Source organism: Salvelinus fontinalis, chromosome 8 (assembly GCF_029448725.1).
Source record: "Salvelinus fontinalis isolate EN_2023a chromosome 8, ASM2944872v1, whole genome shotgun sequence".
NCBI classification, from domain to species: Eukaryota; Metazoa; Chordata; class Actinopteri; order Salmoniformes; family Salmonidae; genus Salvelinus; species Salvelinus fontinalis.
The window spans coordinates 43,647,087-43,660,545 of NC_074672.1; the positions used below are offsets into that span (position 1 = coordinate 43,647,087).

The following is a 13,459-nucleotide window of genomic DNA, read 5'->3' on the forward strand; positions in this document are numbered from 1 at the left end:
AGCACAGTGTCCAGGGAAGGGCCGGAAGTATACAGAATGGTGTCGTCTGCGTAGAGGTGGATCAGGGAATCGCCCGCAGCAAGAGCAACATCATTGATGTATACAGAGAAAAGAGTCGGCCCGAGAATTGAACCCTGTGGTACCCCCATAGAGACTGCCAGAGGACCGGACAACATGCCCTCCGATTTGACACACTGAACTCTGTCTGCAAAGTAGTTGGTGAACCAGGCAAGGCAGTCATTAGAAAAACCGAGGCTATTGAGTCTGCCGATAAGAATATGGTGATTGACACAGTCGAAAGCCTTGGCCAGGTCGATGAAGACGGCTGCACAGTAATGTCTTTTATCGATGGCGGTTATGATATCGTTTAGTACCTTGAGCGTGGCTGAGGTGCACCCGTGACCGGCTCGGAAACCGGATTGCACAGCGGAGAAGGTACGGTGGGATTCGAGATGGTCAGTGATCTGTTTGTTGACTTGGCTTTCGAAGACCTTAGCTAGGCAGGGCAGGATGGATATAGGTCTGTAACAGTTTGGGTCCAGGGTGTCTCCCCCTTTGAAGAGGGGGATGACAGCGGCAGCTTTCCAATCCTTGGGGATCTCAGATGATACGAAAGAGAGGTTGAACAGGCTGGTAATAGGGGGTGCGTCAATGGCGGCGGACAGTTTCAGAAATAGGGGGTCCAAATTGTCAAGCCCAGCTGATTTGTATGGGTCCAGGTTTTCCAGCTCTTTCAGAACATCTGCTATCTGGATATGGGTAAAGGAGAAGCTGGGGAGGCTTGGGCGAGTAGCAGCGGGGGGGACGGGGCTGTTGGCCAAGGTTGGAGTCGCCAGGTGGAAGGCATGGCCAGCCATTGAGAAATGTGTGTTGAAGTTTTTGATTATCACGGACTTATCAGTGGTGACCGTGTTATCTAGCCTCAGTGCAGTGGGCAGCTGGGAGGAGGTGCTCTTGTTTTCCATGGACTTTACAGTATCCCAGAACTTTTTGGAGTTAGAGCTACAGGATGCAAATTTCTGCTTGAAAAAGCTGGCCTTTGCTTTCCTGACTGACTGCGTGTATTGGTTCCTGACTTCCCTGAACAGTTGCATATCACGGGGGCTCTTCGATGCTATTGCAGTTCGCCACAGGATGTTTTTGTGCTGGTCGAGGGCAGTCAGGTCTGGAGTGAACCAAGGGCTATATCTGTTCTTGGTTCTGCATTTTTGTTCTGCAGCTTGTCTAATATGGTGAGGAAGTAACTTTTAAAGAATGACCAGGCATCCTCAACTGACGGGATGAGGTCAATATCCTTCCAGGGTACCCGGGTCAGGTCGATTAGAAAGGCCTGCTCGCAGAAGTGTTTCAGGGAGCGTTTGACAGTGATGAGGGGTGGTCGTTTGACCGTGGACCCGTGGCGGATACAGGCAATGAGGCAGTGATCGCTGAGATCTTGATTGAAGACAGCAGAGGTGTATTTGGAGGGCAAGTTGGTCAGGATAATGTCTATTAGGGTGCCCATGTTTACGGATTTAGGGTTGTACCTGGTGGGTTCCTTGATGATTTGTGTGAGATTGAGGGCATCAAGCTTAGATTGTAGGACTGCCGGGGTGTTAAGCATATCCCAGTTTAGGTCACCTAACAGAAGAAACTCTGAAGCTAGATGGGGAGCGATCAATTCACAGATGGTGTCCAGGGCACAGCTGGGAGCTGAGGGGGGTCGGTAGCAGGCGGCAACAGTGAGAGACTTATTTCTGGAGAGATTCATTTTTAAAATTAGAAGTTCGAACTATTTGGGCATAGACTTGGAAAGTATGACAGAACTTTGCAGGCTATCTCTGCAGTAGATTGCAACTCTCCCCCCCTTTGGCAGTTCTATCTTGACGGAAAGTGTTATAGTTGGGTATGATGTTTTTTTTGTGAAATGCTGTGTTACTTTTACGCCAGATGTAACGGGACGCAAACCTTCCAAAAAGTTCAACTTTTGTCTCGTCAGTCCACAGAATATTTTCCCAAAACATTTACATTTACATTTAAGTCATTTAGCAGACGCTCTTATCCAGAGCGACTTACAAATTGGTGCATTCACCTTATGATATCCAGTGGAACAACCACTTTACAATAGTGCATCTAAATCTTTTAAGGGGGGGGGGAATAGAAGGATTACTTTATCCTATCCTAGGTATTCCTTAAAGAGGTGGGGTTTCAGGTGTCTCCGGAAGGTGGTGATTGACTCCGCTGACCTGGCGTCGTAAGGGAGTTTGTTCCACCATTGGGGTGCCAGAGCAGCGAACAGTTTTGACTGGGCTGAGCGGGAACTGTACTTCCTCAGAGGTAGGGAGGCGAGCAGGCCAGAGGTGGATGAACGCAGTGCCCTTGTTTGGGTGTAGGGCCTGATCAGAGCCTGAAGGTACAGAGGTGCCGTTCCCCTCACAGCTCCGTAGGCAAGCACTATGGTCTTGTAGCGGATGCGAGCTTCAACTGGAAGCCAGTGGAGAGAGCGGAGGAGCGGGGGGACGTGAGAGAACTTGGGAAGGTTGAACACCAGACGGGCTGCGGCGTTCTGGATGAGTTGTAGGGGTTTAATGGCACAGGCAGGGAGCCCAGCCAACAGCGAGTTGCAGTAATCCAGACGGGAGATGACAAGTGCCTGGATTAGGACCTGCGCCGCTTCCTGTGTGAGGCAGGGTCGTACTCTGCGAATGTTGTAGAGCATGAACCTACAGGAACGGGTCACCGCCTTGATGTTAGTTGAGAACGACAGGGTGTTGTCCAGGATCACGCCAAGGTTCTTAGCACTCTGGGAGGAGGACACAATGGAGTTGTCAACCGTGATGGCGAGATCATGGAACGGGCAGTCCTTCCCCGGGAGGAAGAGCAGCTCCGTCTTGCCGAGGTTCAGCTTGAGGTGGTGATCCGTCATCCACACTGATATGTCTGCCAGACATGCAGAGATGCGATTCGCCACCTGGTTATCAGAAGGGGGAAAGGAGAAGATTAATTGTGTGTCGTCTGCATAGCAATGATAGGAGAGACCATGTGAGGATATGACAGAGCCAAGTGACTTGGTGTATAGCGAGAATAGGAGAGGGCCTAGAACAGAGCCCTGGGGGACACCAGTGGTGAGAGCACGTGGTGCGGAGACAGATTCTCGCCACGCCACCTGGTAGGAGCGACCTGTCAGGTAGGACGCAATCCAAGCGTGGGCCGCGCCGGAGATGCCCAACTCGGAGAGGGTGGAGAGGAGGATCTGATGGTTCACAGTATCAAAGGCAGCCAATAGGTCTAGAAGGATGAGAGCAGAGGAGAGAGAGTTAGCTTTAGCAGTGCGGAGCGCCTCCGTGACACAGAGAAGAGCAGTCTCAGTTGAATGACTAGTCTTGAAACCTGACTGATTAGGATCAAGAAGGTCATTCTGAGAGAGATAGCAGGAGAGCTGGCCAAGGACGGCACGTTCAAGAGTTTTGGAGAGAAAAGAAAGAAGGGATACTGGTCTGTAGTTGTTGACATCGGAGGCATCGAGTGTAGGTTTTTTCAGAAGGGGTGCAACTCTAGCTCTCTTGAAGACGGAAGGGACGTAGCCAGCGGTCAAGGATGAGTTGATGAGCGAGGTGAGGTAAGGGAGAAGGTCTCCGGAAATGTCTGGAGAAGAGAGGAGGGGATAGGGTCAAGCGGGCAGGTTGTTGGGCGGCCGGCCGTCACAAGACGCGAGATTTCATCTGGAGAGAGAGGGGAGAAAGAGGTCAAAGCACAGGGTAGGGCAGTGTGAGCAGAACCAGCGGTGTCGTTTGACTTAGCAAACGAGGATCGGATGTCGTCGAACTTCTTTTCAAAATGGTTGACGAAGTCATCCGCAGAGAGGGAGGAGGGGGGGAGGGGGAGGAGGATTCAGGAGGGAGGAGAAGGTGGCAAAGAGCTTCCTAGGGTTAGAGGCAGATGCTTGGAATTTAGAGTGGTAGAAAGTGGCTTTAGCAGCAGAGACAGAAGAGGAAAATGTAGAGAGGAGGGAGTGAAAGGATGCCAGGTCCGCAGGGAGGCGAGTTTTCCTCCATTTCCGCTCGGCTGCCCGGAGCCCTGTTCTGTGAGCTCGCAATGAGTCGTCGAGCCACGGAGCAGGAGGGGAGGACCGAGCCGGCCTGGAGGATAGGGGACATAGAGAGTCAAAGGATGCAGAAAGGGAGGAGAGGAGGGTCGAGGAGGCAGAATCAGGAGATAGGTTGGAGAAGGTTTGAGCAGAGGGAAGAGATGATAGGATGGAAGAGGAGAGAGTAGCGGGGGAGAGAGAGCGAAGGTTGGGACGGCGCGATACCATCCGAGTAGGGGCAGAGTGGGAAGTGTTGGATGAGAGCGAGAGGGAAAAGGATACAAGGTATTGGTCGGAGACTTGGAGAGGAGTTGCAATGAGATTAGTGGAAGAACAGCATCTAGTAAAGATGAGGTCAAGCGTATTGCCTGCCTTGTGAGTAGGGGGGGAAGGTGAGAGGGTGAGGTCAAAAGAGGAGAGGAGTGGAAAGAAGGAGGCAGAGAGGAATGAGTCAAAGGTAGACGTGGGGAGGTTAAAGTCACCCAGAACTGTGAGAGGTGAGCCTTCCTCAGGAAAGGAACTTATCAAGGCGTCAAGTTCATTGATGAACTCTCCAAGGGAACCTGGAGGGCGATAAATTATAAGGATGTTAAGCTTGAAAGGGCTGGTAACTGTGACAGCATGGAATTCAAAGGAGGCGATAGACAGATGGGTCAGGGGAGAAAGAGAGAATGACCACTTGGGAGAGATGAGGATCCCAGTGCCACCACCCCGCTGACCAGAAGCTCTCGGGGTGTGCGAGAACAGGTGGGCCGATGAGGAGAGAGCAGTAGGAGTAGCAGTGTTATCTGTGGTAATCCATGTTTCCGTCAGTGCCAAGAAGTCGAGGGACTGGAGGGAAGCATAGGCTGAGATGAACTCTGCCTTGTTGGCCGCAGATCGGCAGTTCCAGAGGCTGCCGGAGACCTGGAACTCCACGTGGGTCGTGCGCGCTGGGACCACCAGGTTAGAGTTGCAGCGGCCACGCGGTGTGAAGCGTTTGTATGGTCTGTGCAGAGAGGAGAGAACAGGGATAGACAGACACATAGTTGACAGGCTACAGAAGAGGCTACGCTAATGCAAAGGAGATTGGAATGACAAGTGGACTACACGTCTCGAATGTTCAGAAAGTTAAGCTTACGTTGCAAAAATCTTATTGACTAAAATGATTAAAATGATACAGTACTGCTGGCTGGTGAAGTAGGCTAGCTAGCAGTGGCTGCGTTGTTGACTTTGTTTGAAAGTGTAGCTGGCTAGGTAACCTCGATAACTGGCTAGGTAACCTCGATAATTACTCTAAACTACACAATTATCTTAGATACAAAGACAGCAAAGACAACTATGTATCTAGCTAACACTACACTAATCAAATCGTTCCGTTGTAATGTATTATTAGTTTCTACAGTGCTGCTAGTCGGTAGAAGTTGACTAGCTAGCTAGCAGTTGTTGACTAGGTAGGAGAACGGTGGCGCGGCGACGAAAATAGCTGGCAAGCTAACCTCGATAATTACTCTAAACTACACAATTATCTTAGATACAAAGACAGCAAAGACAACTATGTAGCTAGCTAACACTACACTAATCAAATCGTTCCGTTGTAATGTATTAGTTTCTACAGTGCTGCTAGTCGGTAGAAGTTGACTAGCTAGCTAGCTCCCCAAAAGTCTTGGGGATCATCAAGATGTTTTTTTTTGTTGCCAAAAGTGAGACGAGCCTTTATGTTCTTTTGGTCAGCAGTGGTTTTCGCCTTGGAACTCTGCCATGGATGCCATTTTTGGCCAGTCTCTTTCTTATGGTTGAGTCATGAACACTGACCTTAACTGAGGCAAGTGAGGCCTGCAGTTCTTTAGATGTTGTTGTGGGTTCTTTTGTGACCTCTTGGATGAGTCGTCGCTGCGCTCTTGCGGTAATTTTGGTAGGCCGGCCACTCCTGGGAAGGTTCACCACTGTTCCAAATTTTCTCCATTTGTGGATAATGGCTCTCACAGTGGTTCGCTAGAGTCCCAAAGCTTTAGAAATGGCTTTGTAGCCCTTGATAGATGTCATGATGTCATAGATGTCATGATAGATGTCAATTACTTTGTTTCTCATCTGTCCCTGAATTTCGTTGGATCGCGGCATGATGTCTTGCTTTTTGAGATCTTTTGGCCTACTTCACTTTGTCAGACAGGTTCTATTTAAGTGATTTCTTGATTCAACAGGTCTGGCAGTAATCAGGCCTGGGTGTGGCTGGTGAAATTGAACTCAGCTTTCCAAAACATGTGATTAACCACAGTAAATTCATGATTTAACAAGGGGGGGGGGGGGGGGGGGGGGGCAATTACTTTGTCACATAGGGCCATGAAGGTTCGAATAGCTTTTTAACCTTAATAATTAAAATGATCACTTAACCCAAGTAAACAAAAAAAATGCAGTTATCTTTGTGTAATATAAATATGTGTTTGATGATCTGAAACATTTAAGTGTGACAAATGTGCAAAAAAAATAAGAAATTAGGAAGGGGGCAAATACTTTTTCACAGCACTGTATGTGATTGTTATAGTAAGTTTTTATTTTTCGTCTCTCTGGCTGTTTCTGTTTTGTCTCTCGTTTTCTCACACGCCCAAATGAATGATCAAAAGAATGCTGCATCAATTGGCTAGATAGATTATTATCATGCCTAGTGGCTCATGATTTATAGCCGTCTTCAAACCAACACAACAGGATTGTTTCATAGGAATGCTCCACATGACGACGAATGGGTGTCCGTTTTTAAAGTGCTGCATGCATGGGCCTGTTCACTTTCAGTTGTTAGTTCATAAAACATGTCAGAAATGGCTGAGGCAACTTGAAAATAGGCCTATTGATAATTGAATAATTGTAGTGAAGATTGTGTTATTAGGTTTAAAAAAAAAATGGATATGAAGTTGGGAGGTTGATTGTAAAACGTGCAGTAATTTCTTGTTTTTCAGATCCGGTGAAAATATTGCCTTCAGGATCATTCTGGACCAGGATTTTATTTTCATGTTTTACTATTAATGTATTGTCAGATGCATTCTCCTTTCAGATGAATACATTTCATTAACTTTAAAACATGAGTTTACTCTTCATTGTTACTCCTCTACCTTTTTATTTAAATTCCCCAAAGTGTTGTTGCCTAAATCATGAAACCGTAGTGATCTCTTTACCAATAACATAACAGTTCTGTTAAAGAAATATTCCCATTTGAATTCCTATGAAAATATTTCCTTTAATAAAAAATTTAAAAAAATACAAATAAACCTACAGTTGGATGCTGTCCACTGTGTTGATATAAATTAGATTATATCAACTTGATTTATTTATATTATTAAAAATATATATTTTAATTTGTCCTTGTCTGTTGTTTTTAAGTGTGATGAATGAGAATATGGTTCGGTTGGCTCCTTGGAGATCATTTAAAAACAAAACAGTTCAAAGTTACAGGTTGAGCTGCCTGTGTTTTCTTTGCCCTTTAGCTTCAAGATACCACACCCTTGTCTCTTTCACTCTCTCTCTCTCACGCACTTCACCCTGATGTGTCGAAACCTCATAGCGTTCTTCATGCTGTACATACAAGGACCAGACAACGCCTATTGTGTCACAGAAAACGGATATACAGTCCGACTGGGAGATGTTTGAGTCCAAGTGCTTTGCTTTTGGGCACTGCTATGTGTGCTTTAGCAGCATGCAGAGATCCAAGCTCGTTTTGCTCCAGGTCCTGACTCTGAGTCAGTACCTCTGGGCCCAGGAGGACCTAACAGCCATCTCACCACAGGACTGCAGTCTGGAATGTGTCCTGCAGGTGAGCCTCCACACATAGTAATTAAGCCTCTGCCACTACCTGACCTTCTATATCGTTCACAAAATGTTTGGCTAATTTTCACTGCTATTGTTGAACACCGAAGGGTAGGAATCAGACTGGGTTATTAGGAAAGGGGGATACCTAGTCAGTTGTACAAATGAATGTATTCAACTGAAATGTGTCCTCCGCATTTAACCCAACCTCTCTGAATCAGAGAGGTGAGGGGGGCTGTCATAATCGACATCCACGTTTTCGGGGAATGGTGGGTTAACTGCCTTGCTCAGGGGCAGAACGACAGATTTTTAGCTTGTCACCTTTCAGTTACTGGCCCAACGCTCTAACCAGTAGACTGACTTGTACCAACAAAGTTGATTTGATTTCTGCCAGCTGCAAAGTTTCCTGCACCTCAGATGAGGAATACTGAAAGGTAAAATGCTTTGTTTTCTGCCGCTATACACTTATTTTACAAATCGTGTTGTCAAGAGTTCTTGACAAACCTGATATGTCCTGTTTACTACATGCATAATATACATTTTCTGGTTTAAAAAAAAGTAAATAATCTAAAATATTACAAAGGTAACTGACCAGCGAAGGCCTGTGAAATGCAGGATTTTTTAAAAATGGGCTAAATTAAGGACAACATCTTTAAGTGGATTACAGAAGTACAAAATTATTAATCCCAGTACATAGTCACTGTAGAGTAGATTTAAAGTAGTACAGTGATTGACCGTGTGAAGTTTTGCCCTAGTACATTTCTCCCATCTGACTTAGGAAGTGATATATGCCATTAACAAGCAGATGCTTTTATCCAAAGTGATTTACAGCCATGCATACAAAGGTAGTAGGCAAGATGGGAGGCCTTTAATTAACCTACCTAGTATACTACCCACCTGACAAGTGAGAGCCTGGGCTCTCTGGCTGTTTCTGTTTTCTCATTTTCTCCAGCTGTGTGTTGTCTCTTAGACTAGCAATGACTCCTGAGTACACAGCCAAAAGGAAAGGATGAGAACCTTGGGCTCCTCCTCTCCTCCACCACTGTGTTTACCTATTCACTGTGTCACATACAAGTCCTTTATGCATACCCTGTCCTCTCACGCACCATCTTAGGGGGGTGCAGGATGTGAATACTGCAGAATCAGCAGAGAAGATGTTGGAAGAACCCTAGGCATTCCCTCTGTCGAGGCATTTGGAAGTAAGTGTGTTTCAGACTGGACTGACTAAACAGGTTCTCATCCTACAGAAATTATTCACACTTTCTTTCCACATGTTGTTGTTGTTACAGCCTGAATTTAAAATAGATTAAATTGAGATTTTGTGTCACTGATCTACACACAATACCCCATAATGTCAAAGTGGAACATTTTTGAGAAATGAATAAAAACTTGAGTCAAATATTCAAACCTTTTGTTGTGGCAAGCCTAAATAAGTTCAAGAGTAAAAATGTGTTCAAATCGCTTAATAATATGTTGCATAGACTCATTCCGTGTTCAATAATAGTGGTAAACATTAATTTTGAATGACTACCCCATCTTTGTACCCCACACACACACATTTACCTGTAAGGTTCCGCAATCGAGTAGTGAATATCAAGCACAGATTCAACCACAAAGACCGGGGAGGTTTTCCAATGCCTCTCAAAGAAGGGCACTGATTGGTAGATGGGTAAACATTTTTAAAAAGCAGATGCTTAATATCTCTTTTATCATGGTGAAGTTATAAATTAGGCTTTGGTGATGGTGTATCGATACATCCAGTCACTACAAAGATACAGGCGTCCTTCCTAACTCAGTTGCCAGAGAGGAAGGAAACTGCTCAGGGATATCACCATTAAGTCAATGGTGATTTTAAACACGTTACATAGTTTAATGCTTGTGATATGAGAACTTAGGATGTATCAACAACATTGTAGTTACTCTTCAATACTAACCTAAATGACAGAGTGAAAATAAGGAAGCCTGTTCAGAATAAAAAAACATGCATCCTGTTTGCAAAAAGGCACTTAAGTAATAATGCAAAACATTTGGCTAAGAAATTAACTTTTTGCCCTGAATACAAAGTGTTATGTTTGCCGCAAATACAACACAACACATCAATGAATACCTCTCCTCATATTTCCAAACAGGGTGGTGGTTGCATCATGTTATGTTACACTGGCTATCGGCAAGGACTAGGGAGTTTTAGAGAATTAAAAAGAACCAGAATACATCTGTGCTTATAGACAAAATCCTAGAGGAAAACCTGATTCAGTCTGCTTTCCAACAGTCAATGAGAGACAAATTCACCTTTCAGCAGGACAATAACCTAAAACACAAGGCCAAATCTACACTGGAGTTGCTTTCCAAGATGACATGGAATGTTCCTGAGTGGCCTAGTTACAGTTTTGACTTAAATCTGCTTGAAAATCTATGGAAACACTTGAAAATGGCTGTCTAGCAATTACCAACAACTTGACAGCGCTTGAATAAGTTTGAAAAAGATTGGACAAACCAGGTGTGCAAAGCTCTTAGAGACTTACCCAAAAAGACTCACAGCTGTAATCATTAATGTAGATGCTACCATGATTTTAGATAAACATGAATGAATTGTGAATAATAATAATGATGAGTGAGAAAGTTAGAGGCATAAATATCATGCCCCCACAGTTGTGTCAAGTTGGCTGTATGTCCTTTGAGTGGTGGACAATTCTTGATACACACAGGAAACGGTTGAGCGTGAAAAACTCAGCAGCATTACAGTTCTTGACACAAACCGTTGTGTCTGGCACCTACTACCATACCCCTTTTGAAAGGCACTCATATTTTTGTATCTTTCTCATTCATCCTCTGAGCGGCACACACAAAATTCATGTCTAAATTGTTTCAAGGTTTAAAAATAGTTTTGTAACCTGTCTCCCCTTCATCTACACTGATTTGAAGTGTATTTAAGAGGTGACATCAATAAGAGATCATAGCTTTCAGTTGGATTCACCTGATCAGTCTGTCATGGAAAGAGCAGGTGTTATTAATGTTTTGTATACTCAGTGTATACAGTACATTCAGAAGGTATTCAGACCCCTTCTCTTTTTCCACATTTTGGTACAATAGTCTTATTTTAAAATGCATTAAATAAAGGTTTTTCATCGTTAATCTACACACAATACCCCGTAATGACAAAGCGGAAAAAGGTTTTTAGAAATGTTTGCAAATGTATTAAAAACTGAAATACCTTATTTACATAAGTATTCAGACTCTTTGCTGTGAGACTCGAAATAGAGCTCAGATGCGTCCTGTTCCATTGATCATCCTTGAGATGTTTCTACAACTTGACTGGAGTCCACCTGTGGTAAACTCAATTGATTGGACATGATTTGGAAAGACACACACCTCTCAGTATAGGATCCCACAGTTGACAGTGCATGTCAGAGCAAGTCATGAGGTCGCGGGAATTGTTCGTAGAGCACCCGAGACAGGATTGTGTCGAGGTACAGGTCTGGGGAAGGGTACCAAACATTTCTGCAGCATTGAAGGTCCCCAAGAACACAGTGGCCTCCATCCTTATTAAATGGAAGAGGTTTGGAACCACCAAGACTCTTCCTAGAGCCGCCCAGCTAAACTGAGCAATCGGGGGAGAAGGGCCTTGGTCAGGGAGGTGACCAAGAACTCGATGGTCACTCTGACAGAGCTCCAGAGTTCCTCTGTGGAGATGGGAGAACCTTCCAGAAGGACAACCATCTCTGCAGCACTCCACCAATCAGGCCTTTATGGTAGAGTGGCCAGTTGGAAGCCACTCCTCAGTAAAAGGCACATGACAGCCAGCTTGGAGTTTGCCAAAAGGCACCTAAGGACTCTCAGACAATGAGAAACAAGATTCTCTGGTCTGATGAATCCAAGATTGAACTCTTTGGCCTGAATGCCAGGACAACGACCCTAAGCACACAACCAAGACAATGCAGAAGTGGCTTCGGGACAGGTCTCTCAAGCCACTCAAGGAACCAATCAAACATCTCTGGAGAGACCTGAAAACAGCTGTGCAGCAACACTCCCCATCCAACCTGACAGAGCTTGAGAGGATCTGCAGAGAAGAATGTGAGAAACTCCCCAAATACAGGTGTGCCAAGCTTGTAGCGTCACACCCAAGAAGACTCGAGGCTGTAATCTCTGCCAAAGGTGCTTCAACAAAGTACAGAGTAAAGGGTCTGAATGCTAACACTACCGTTCAAAAGTTTGGGGTCACTTAGAAATGTCCTTGTTTTTGAAAGAAAAGCATTAAAATACCATCAAATTGATCAGAAATACAGTGTAGACATTGTTAATGTTGTGAATGACTATTGACCTTACAGTGAAATGCTTACTTACAAGCCCTTAACCAACAATGCAGTTTTAAGAAAAATAAGTGTTAAGTAAAGAAATAGCTGAGTTAAAAAATAAAAGTAACAAATAATTAAAGAGCAGCAGTAAAATAACAGTACCGAGGCTATATACAGGGGGTACCGGTACAGAGTCAATGTGGAGCCTATATACAGGGGGTACCGGTACAGAGTCAATGTGGAGCCTATATACAGGGGGTACCGGTACAGAGTCAATGTGGAGCCTATATACAGGGGGTACCGGTACAGAGTCAATGTTGAGGCTATATACGGGGGGTACCAGTACAGAGTCAATGTGGAGGCTATATACAGGGGGTACCGGTACAGAGTCAATGTGCGGGGGCACCGGTTAGTCGAGGTAATTGAGGTAATATGTACATGTAGGTAGAGTTAGTAAAGTGGTCTGAATTTTTCAAATGCACTGTGTGTGTGTATATATCTATATCTCACTGTATAATAAACACTGCTTTTGTGTTCCATTTTAATCATTGCTATTATTATTATCATCATCAATTTCCCCCAGGTTGTGTTCCGTGGCCATGTTTGGTCTTTCTGGGTGGACAGAGCTCTGATGTGTGCCAGCATTATGTCCATGCTCCACACGATGTGACTGTAGAGTTCGTAGCTGATGAGAACACTAAATATGACACTATCGTTGTCTCCTGGCAACCCAGCCAGTTTGGTAAGGGCAAACATAAGATACAAATATTTTCCTGTAATCATCAATCGTCTACTGTAGATCCAATGTAGTGGTCATTTATAATGTGGTTGAGATGTCACTCAAATGGAATATGAATTAATAGAATGATAAGGTACAGGCCTAGATGGTACCAATCAAATATAAAGTAATAATGGTGATTGTCATCGTGTATTGGCATAAAAATTACATTCATGTTAATGAATAGTATTACCATGCATTCCTGTGTATGTTAACTCACTCACTCGTTACTGGCCTTGTCCCTGTGTTTGTTCCAGGGATCTCCTTCCTCAGAGGGTTCCAGGTCTCCCTTCAGGCCTTGGGAGGATCTCATATGGCCTGTCAGCTTTTTCTTTTTCAAATCAATATTTCTCTCTCTGCCTCACATGCCAAAACGGTAGGACTCTTTGCTAACATGACACCATTTCCCACAAAATTGGTCAGAATCTTTGTGGAAAACACATCTATGACAAGGTGGATAAAACCCAGTACAACATTAATACCAGCTTCTTACAGAACTTGTATATACTATTTTTCACTGAAAGGTAGTGAAAGGAAAGCTACTGTAAA

General features: G+C 44.6%; 1 protein-coding gene across 1 annotated transcript in view; it reads left to right on the plus strand.

The window, feature by feature from the left end:
- The window catches only part of LOC129861291 (pyridoxal phosphate homeostasis protein-like), a 28,459-nt gene extending 21,067 nt beyond the window's left edge, over window positions 1–7,392 (plus strand). Inside the window, exon 9 of the mRNA XM_055932580.1 lies at window positions 6,997–7,392. The gene's annotated coding sequence lies outside the window, so the exon portion shown is untranslated. The remainder of the gene's footprint in view (window positions 1–6,996) is intronic.
- Window positions 7,393–13,459: the final 6,067 nt, after the last annotated feature.